Here is a 9,108-nt window from a genome sequence, read left to right as displayed (position 1 = left end):
TGCCCTTAGATATTACACAGGTAACATAGCTTCGTTTGTGACTTTGAGTCTGTTACTCCACATGCTCTTATATACACATGGTAGTGTTGAAATGTTGGCTTGTGATTATTTCTTAGTGATTATAACCGTGAAAGTAGGTTAGTAGTAGTTACCTTTGGTCATGTGATACCAATGTGGGAGGAAAGCTCTTGGGAATATATTATGTCAACCTTATAGGAAATCTAGAGAAGCTCAGGAGAAAAGTATACTTTGCTCTCACAGAAAAACTCTGTGCAACTGAAATACTTCTCATATTTCCCTTGAACTGTTATACATGGTTAATTGACACTGGGAGTTGCAGTTTTTAGAAGCTTATTTTTTCATGAAGTAAAATCAACCATATAACTGAAATTTAGATTTATTAGAAGAGCTACATTTTCCCTTGTGTCTCTGTTCTTCATCACACATATATTTATGTGCTGGCGGAATTCTGGTAGTTGCAGGAAGGCTATGTCAGTTTAAGAAATATTTTTAGGGGTAGTCTTTGTGGAGAATATTAAGAGAAATTTGTTATTTTCTCATCTGATAAATAATTTTAAATTTACTGTACAGCCATTTTCTCAAGTGGTGGAAGTTCAAAGCAGTGCTGAAAAACAATATGATTTAAGAGTGCTCTTTAGGCAGGTCACTTAATTTTGAATATTATGAAGCTTTTTGTTAGTGTTTACTTACCATACTTTAAGCTCTTGATTTCCCTACCCAGGCCTTCCATGCCTTTCCTCGTCTCAGCAAATGGCACCATTATTCACTCAGTTGCTCAAGCCAAAAATCTAGGGAACATCATAAAAATTCTCCCCCTCTTTATTCCCAAATCTAATCTATCAGCCTACTTCTTCAAAGATACTGAGTCATCTCTCACCTGATCTGAGTTTTGGCAATAGTCTCTTAACTGATACTCCTGCATCCACTCAGGTCACCCTGTAATCTACTCTCCACCTCTGCCAGGCTTGTCAAATGTGAATCAGATCATAATCACTCTAGCCTAAAGCATACTAGTGGCTTCCCCACTTGAGGGAGCCTGTGAGTCTTATGTGATCTTGTCCCTGCATCTCTCTCTGACTTCATGTACCTCCTCCTCCTCATTCTCTAAGCACCAACCACAGTGGTCTTCATTTCTGTCCTGACCCTGAAATCAAAATATTTCCTATTTCCTTGTCATTTAGATCTTGTTCACATGTCACTATCTCAGAAGAAGCCTTCCTGGCCTCCTATTTAGTCTCCCATGCCTTAATTTTTCATAGCATCCATCTAGCTCTGAAATTATTTTATGACCTCTCAGCCCTCACTTGGAGAAGGCAATGGCACCCCACTCCAGTACTTTTGCCTGGAAAATCCCATGGATGGAAGAGCCTGGTAGGCTGCAGTCCATGGGGTCGCTAAGAGTCGGACACGACTGAGCGTCTTCAGTTTCACTTTTCACTTTCATGCATTGGAGAAGGAAATGGCAACCCACTCCAGCGTTCTTGCCTGGAGAATCCCAGGGATGGGGGAGCCTGGTGGGCCGCCGTCTATGGGGCTGCACAGAGTCGGACACAACTGAAGCGACTTAGCAGCCGCAATTTAAAACGAAGCATTTAAAAACAATAAGATTAGAAGAAAACACACTCCAGGTCAAAACTAATGTTGTTTTACATTTTCTTAGATTGTTCCCTAGAGCCCTTTCTCATTCAGAACTCCCTCAGAAGTAAGGATTACTTTGACTTCTATAACCACAGATTAACTTGCATTGATTTTTATTTTTATTAATCAAATTATAAAGTACATACTCATTTGAGTATAGCTTCTTTTGATGAAGGTAGTATTTTTGAGATCCATTAAGACTGTTTAGTGCACTGCAGTCCATGTTTTTATAGCAGAGTAATATTTCTTTTTTTTTTTATCAGAGTAATATTTCATCTTAGGAATGAGTACATTTTGTTTACACAGTGTATGTTGATAAACTCGTATGTTTTATGGCTTAGCACTATTTTGAGTAAAGATACTATGGACCTTATTGGACATGCTTTTGGGTCTGCATAATTTTTATAGTTTCTCTGCATGTTTGGTTTTTAGACATATATATTATATCTTTTGACAAAGTCATATATTTCTCTTCCAATCTGCCCTTTTCCATACTTTGTTTACCGCCTCTTTGACCTGAAGAGTTTGCATATCTTCTACTTGCCTGTCTTGGAAATTACCAATGATGCTTGCTGCTCCACCTAGGTTACCAGTGAACCTATCCATTGAGTTCTTAATTGCATTTTGTAGCTCTGAAGTGTCCATTCATTTTTTATGACAGAATTAGGTTCTCCTTTGAATTCTTCGGTCTTAAGTGTATCACTCAGAGTAATTTTGAGGCTTTATCTATAATTCTAAATATAGACCATCTCAGGGTCTTCCCCTCTTTCCTTTTTTACTTTTTATCAACTACTTTACTGCTTGTTTTCATGTTTCACAACTTTATATTTTGCCCCTTAAAGATAACCTGATACTGGAATTCAAAAAGATCATATCAACACTTAGGAATATCAAAAATCTGTTCATGCAGTAAAATTACTGGTAGTTCATCCTGATTCTGTTATAGCTTTGGTTATAGGTTTTGTTATAGTGGGTCTAGATGAGCTTTGTTCTTATTTCTAAAGTGTGGCTCTTATCTTGAAGGAATTCCCCCTTGCGTAGGGTAGGGCCTCCCTGGAGTCTCATATGAAAGCCAGTTGTGTCCACAAAGCTTTCTCTACTCTGAGTTGGAACTTCAACATCTCAACACTCTGAGACATTGCTGTTTTTAGCCACTCAGCACTTTTCTATGTTATGCCCTGCAGAGATGTGTTTGATGTATGTGAAGTGTCGAAGTTGACCCAGCAGCCAAGGTGAGTTTTATCCAGATTTTTGGTTTTTGGTGTTCCTTCTCTGCATCTTTCCCCTTCTCAGAATTCTAACCCTAAATCCCAGTAGCTTTGCCAACCCATACAGAAATTTCTTTCTTCTCCTGCTGTTTCTTGATTGGGCTCTATTTTCCTGACTTACAGTTTGGTAACCTCTTTAAAAAGACAGCAAGAGAGAATGAAATTCCTTGCATTGTGTGCTGTACAATCAGTACAAAGAACTGCTAACTATATTTTGTCCATATTTTGTAGCTTTTTTTATTGGAGAGTAAATTTAATATATGATAGTCTATTTCAATTGGAATTAGAAGTTCTTAAAGAGTCAGACACAACTGAGTGACTGAACTGAACTGAAGGGATCCTAATTTGTGAGTTCCAAGGAAATATACTGTGCCTCTTTTTTCATTATTTGTTCACTAATTTTTGGATAAATATAAATGTAGCACCTATTATTTGCAAGTACTAAGCCCTGAGGATACAGATGTACAAAAACAAATATGGATCATGCCTCCATGGAGCTTAGAAAGGAAAATATTCATTAAATAATTAAACATGCAGAAAAAATAATTAGTCCACATCTTATGAATGGAACAGAGTTAGAAATAGAAGTTGCTAGGAGAATGTATAATTCACAGGCTATCCAAATCAGCTCGTTATAAAATCAATTTAGTATTGTTGCTTCTTACATTTACTATTGAAGCCCATGTATCTACAATGTTTTTGGCAGCAGTTATTTAAATAAAGTGGGAGCAACATATTTCTACAAATACTAAGAATACTTTAAAAAAATGTTTGGGACACATTTTCCTCTTTGTAATGTAAAATACCAGCATAGGAGCAGAAAGAGAACTATCCACCTGAAATATTACGCTTTCTGCAAAGACTATGAGTTCAGCTTATCCATTTGGAAGAAGCAAATAAATATATTTAGGTGAAATGTTGCCTATGGGGACCAAGTGAGACATGTGAGTTTCCAACTGAACATCAGCTTCTCTTGGGGAAAAAACAGTTTTGTGTAAACAATCTTTTGGCAGATGTTTTCTTTTAAATGTCTGTTGTTCACTGAAAAGTGAATTTTATTATATAAAAATGATAAACATTTCCCAGAACAACTGAGCACAAAGCCATTTTTCCCACAACCTCATCTGTCACTATTGTCAAAAATAGATATTTGATACAAGGTTCACAGGAAGGTCAGGAGATAATTTATTTAAGTTAATGACTCAAATTGAATGTTTTAAAGAGGGTTTGAGCCTTGCTTCATTCAGGTATTACTAAATGAAGCCGCTATGTCTTCAATCACTCTACTACCGTTAATGAACAAGCCTTGATTGAGTTTTTCTAAGACCAGCACTGAGCTCGGGATAGATGAATACAGTACAACCAAAGTTATGAGCTCCACCCCCAAGAATAGCAGCAACTTGAAAACATAAGAATTCACAAAATTAGCAGTACTTATGAGTGCTAACTACTAGGTGTCATTTTCATCATAAAGGACTAGAATGCAAAATTAGGAAGTCCAGAGATACCTGAAGTAACAGGCAAGTCTGGCCTTAGATTAAAAAATGAAGCAAGGCAAAAGCTAACAGAGTTTTCCCAAGGGAACACACTGTTCATAGCAAACACTCTCTTCCAACAAAACAAGAGACCGCTCTACACATGGACATCACAAGATGGTCAACACCAGAATAAGACTGATTATATTCTTTGCAGCCGAAGATGGAGAAACTCTAAAGAGTCAGCAAAAATGACCTTGAACTGACAGTGACTCTGATCATGAACTCCTTATTGCCGATTTCAAACTTAATTGAAGAACATAGGGAAAACCACTAGACCATTCAGGTATGACCTAAATCAAATTCTTTACGATTATACAGTGGAAGTGGCAAACAGATTCAAGGGATTAGATCTGATAGACAGAGTGCCTGAAGAACTAAGGACAGAGGTTCATGAAATGGTACAGGAGGCAGTTGTCAAGACCATCACCAAGGAAAAGAAATGCAAAAAGGCAAAATGCTTGTCTGAGGAGGTCTTACAAATAGCTGAGAAAAGAAGAGAAGCTAAAGGCAAAGGAGAAAAGGAAAGCTATATTCATCTGAATGCAGAGTTCCAAAGAATAGCAAAGAGAGATAAGAAAGCCTTTCTCAGTAATTAATGCAAAGAAACAGAGGAAAACAATAGAATGGAAAAGACTAGAGATCTTTTCAAGAAAATTAGATACACCAAGGGAACATTTCATGCAAAGATGGGCACAATAAAGGACAGAAAGAAACAGAAGATCAAGAAGAGGTGGGAAGAATTCACAGAAGAACTGTACAAAGAAGATCTTCATGACCCAGATAATCACATGGTGTGCTCACTCACTTAGAGCCAGATATCCCAGAGTCTGAAGTCAAGTGGGCCTTAGGAAGCATCACTACAAACAAAGCTAGAGGAGATGATGGAATTTCAGTTGAGCTATTTCAAAGTCCTAAAGATGAAGCTATGGAAGTGCTGCATTCAGTATGTCAGCAAATTTGGAAAACTCAGCAGTGGCTACAGGACTGGAAAAGATCAGTTTTCATTCCAATCCCAAAGGAAGGCAATGCCAATGAATGTTCAAACCACTGCACAATTGTACTCATCTCACACACTAGCAAAGTAATGCTTAAAATTCTCCAAGTGAGGCTTCAGCAATATGTGAATCAAGAACTTCCAGATGTTAAAGCTGGATTTAGAACAGGCAGCAGAACCAGAGATTAGATTACCAAATCAGTTGGATCATAGATAAAGCAAGAGCATTCCTGAAAAACATCTACTTCTGCTTTATTGACTATGCCAAAGCCTTTGACTACGTGGATCACAACAAACCATGGAAAATTCTTCAAGAGATGGGAATACCAGACCACCTGACCTGCTTCCTGAGAAATCTGTATGCAGGTCAAGAAGCAACAGTTAGAACTGGACATGGAACAAAGGACTGCTTCCAAATTGGGAAAGCAGTAGGTCAAGGCTGTATACTGTCACCCTGCTTATTTAACTTATATGCAGAGTACATCATGAGAAGCACTGGGCTGGAAGAAGCACAAGCTGGAATCAGGATTGCTGGGAGAAATAGCAATAACCTCAGATATGTAGATGACACCACCCTTATGGGATATAGCAAAGAGTAACTGAAAAGCCTCTTGATGAAAGTAAAGAGGAGAGTGAAAATCATGGCTTAAAACTCAACATTCAAAAAACAAAGATCATGGCATCTGATCCCATCACTTCAGGGCAAATAGATGGGGAAACAATGGAAATAGTGATAGATTTTATTTTATTGGGCACCAAAATCACTGCAGATGGTGACTGCAGCCATGAAATTAAAAGACATTTGCTCCTTGGAAGAAATGTTATGACTAACCTAGACAGCATATTTAAAAGCAGAGACATTATTTGCCGACAAAAGTCCATCTAGTCAAAGTCATGTTTTTTCCAATAGTCATGTATGGATGTCAGAGTTGGACCATAAAGAAAGCTGAGCGCAGAAGAATTGATTCTTTTGAACTGTGGTGTTGGAGAAGACTCTTGGGAGTCCTTTGGACTGCAAGGAGATCTAACCAGTCAGTCCTGAATATTCATTGTAAGGACTGATGCTTAAGCTGCATCTTTGGCCAATACTTTGGCCATCTGATGTGAAGAACTGACTCATTGGAAAAGACTCTCTGATGCTGGGAAAGATTGAAGGCAGGAAGAGAAGGGGACAACAGAGGATGAGATGGTTGGATGGCATCACCGACTCAACGGACATGAGTTTGAGTAAACTCTGGGTGTTGGTGATGGACAGGGAGGCCTGGAGTGATGCAGTCCATGGGGTCCCAAAGAGTCAGACACGACTGAGAGACTGAACTGAACTGATGAGTTGCTAATTTTTGTGACACAGGCAGTAAGCTTAAGTTCAAAGAACTAAGAATGAAAGGAAGCTTCTATGACTTAGAACTGTTACAAAAGGTTTGGTTAAGAAGTAAGAAGCATAAAAAAAAAGAAAATGAAGTAAGGAGCAGAGATGGTTCTAAGTCATATAACAACCTAGTGGAGGTTGAAATAAGAGAATGATACAGGGAACGGTTAAGCCCTTAGGCTCTGGTCTGGAAGGGCCTAAACGATCCTTGTCATAGAGCAGAGGGTAACCTGGACATGTGCTGTGCATTCTCAGCCTACAAAGTGCTTAGGAGACAATCCTTTCAGGACTCATGTGTTGTACATCTCACATCGTCATGTGTTTTGGAACATAGCTGCTGCTGCTGCTGCTGCTGCTAAGTCGCTTCAGTCGTGTCCGACTCTGTGCGACCCCATAGACGGCAGCCCACCAGGCTCCGCCGTCCCTGGGATTCTCCAGGCAAGAACACTGGAGTGGGTTGCCATTTCCTTCTCCAATGCATGAAAATGAAAAGTGAAAGTGAAGTCGCTCAGTCGTGTCCGACTCTTAGTGACCCCATGGACTGCAGCCCACCAGGCTCCTCCATCCATGGGATTTTTCCAGGCAGGAGTACTGGAGCGGGGTGCCGTTGCCTTCTCCTTTGGAATGTCGAAGATGAGGCTAATTCCAAAGCTTTCAGGAAATACTGGGCTAGCTAATGACATTTGTCGCTTCCCTGGTGGCTCAGTGGTCAAGAATCTGCCCGTCAATTCAGGAGACTCAGGTTCGATCTCTGGGTCAGGAATATTCCCAGCAGAAGGAGAAGATGGTAACCCACTCCAGTATTCTTGCCTGGGAAAACCCATGAACAGAGTAGCCTGGTGGGTTACGGTCCAGGGGTCACAGAGTCTGACACAAGTTAGTGACTAAACAATAACCATAACAGATGACATTTACTTATAATAGCTTATTTTCCCCCTGCCAAGTATAAGTGAGATTCCAGTGAGGGATGTTTGTGACTACGGAAAAAAGAATTGTAATCTCAACCTTAACTATCTCTAGAGACTTGAAAATATTTTTTGTGGTTCTTAAAAAGGAACATACAGAATAGAGGTTGGATGTTCTTACTGATGCCTGTGTAAAGAAAGAAAAATAAGTACAAGAGAAAATGTTTCCAAAAAAACATAAGCAAAATGATTTATAAATATATCGTGGATTGTTTAAAATTTACCGGGCCTCCTAAGTTAATTTCTTTGGTTAACGTAATAGGTGAACTCTGAAAAAGTGCTATTTATATTTCCTCTCACAGATTAATAAAAATCCCTTTAATCATAGGGGATTGAATGTAGTATAAAACAGCCAACACACCTACATATACAACTTAGGAAATTGAATAACAAAAGTAAGAAGCTCAGACTCTCAAAATGATTCTTTTTCTGGTTTTTGATACACAGTGCCTGTGGACTGAATGAGAGAGCCATGCTGAGAGAGGGAAGGGGAAATCAAGCTGCCTGCAGAACAAGATGCTTGAGTGCTTCGTGGAAGAGAGGAGATTAAACTTCCAGCTTTCTCATGGGTGACAAGGGGTGACGATCGCCCCATCACCCACTGCTCAGTGTTGTTTGGAGGCTGATAACAGGCGGAATAAAGCCAACGTGGAACCCTTTCTTATTGCTCACAGAGCCCAGCATGACCAAATAGCACAGCGAGCTGGCAACAAGGCCGTATCACTCGGAGCTTGCTTTCTCTTGTTACTTTTCTTTAAATCTCCGTTGTCAGTGAAGCAAACCTTTGACTGCAGGAATCAGGATAGACAAGCAGGCTTTCAGTAATATTTTGGTTATCCTCACCAAAGAGAGGAAAATATCCCAAACCCTCATCTTGAGGCCTCACACCCATTAGCAGAATCGCCGGTAGTCACAAATATTCCAGGATTAAGATTTGCCCCTCTGCGAATACCAAGAATCCTTCGGTTTATACACCCAGATGGAATTCCACCCTGAACATTATGTTCAAATGGCTATTGTATGATTTTTTTAAATTATCTAAAATATTTCCAAAATGTAATGCACACACACAGACACACACAGAGACACAGACACACACATAACACAAAATCAAAACTATACTGAATGGGGAACTTCCCTGGCAGTCCTGTGGTTAAGATGCTGTGCTTTGGCTGCAGGGGCTGCAAGTTCAATCCATGGTCTGGGAACTAAGATATCACATGCTGCAGAGCAAAGCCAAATTAAATAAAAAATAAAGTTCTCTATCATGCCAAGGTGAAAGTGTTAGTTGTTCAGTTGTGTCCAACTCTTTGCG

The 9,108-nt window shown here is 39.4% G+C and overlaps 1 long non-coding RNA gene across 1 annotated transcript; it reads left to right on the top strand.

Moving 5' to 3' along the window:
* Positions 1-2,759: 2,759 nt before the first annotated feature.
* LOC133252068 (uncharacterized) lies at positions 2,760-8,452 on the top strand. Its single transcript, XR_009737802.1, has 2 exons — positions 2,760-2,891; positions 8,241-8,452. It is a non-coding gene; the product is annotated as an uncharacterized LOC133252068 (long non-coding RNA).
* The last annotated feature ends 656 nt before the right edge of the window (positions 8,453-9,108 follow it).

The sequence above is a fragment of the Bos javanicus genome, chromosome 7 (assembly GCF_032452875.1).
Source record: "Bos javanicus breed banteng chromosome 7, ARS-OSU_banteng_1.0, whole genome shotgun sequence".
In the NCBI taxonomy this organism is placed as follows: domain Eukaryota; kingdom Metazoa; phylum Chordata; class Mammalia; order Artiodactyla; family Bovidae; genus Bos; species Bos javanicus.
The sequence above is the reverse complement of the archived record's forward strand: the minus strand, read 5'-3'. Positions and strand labels throughout refer to the sequence as shown.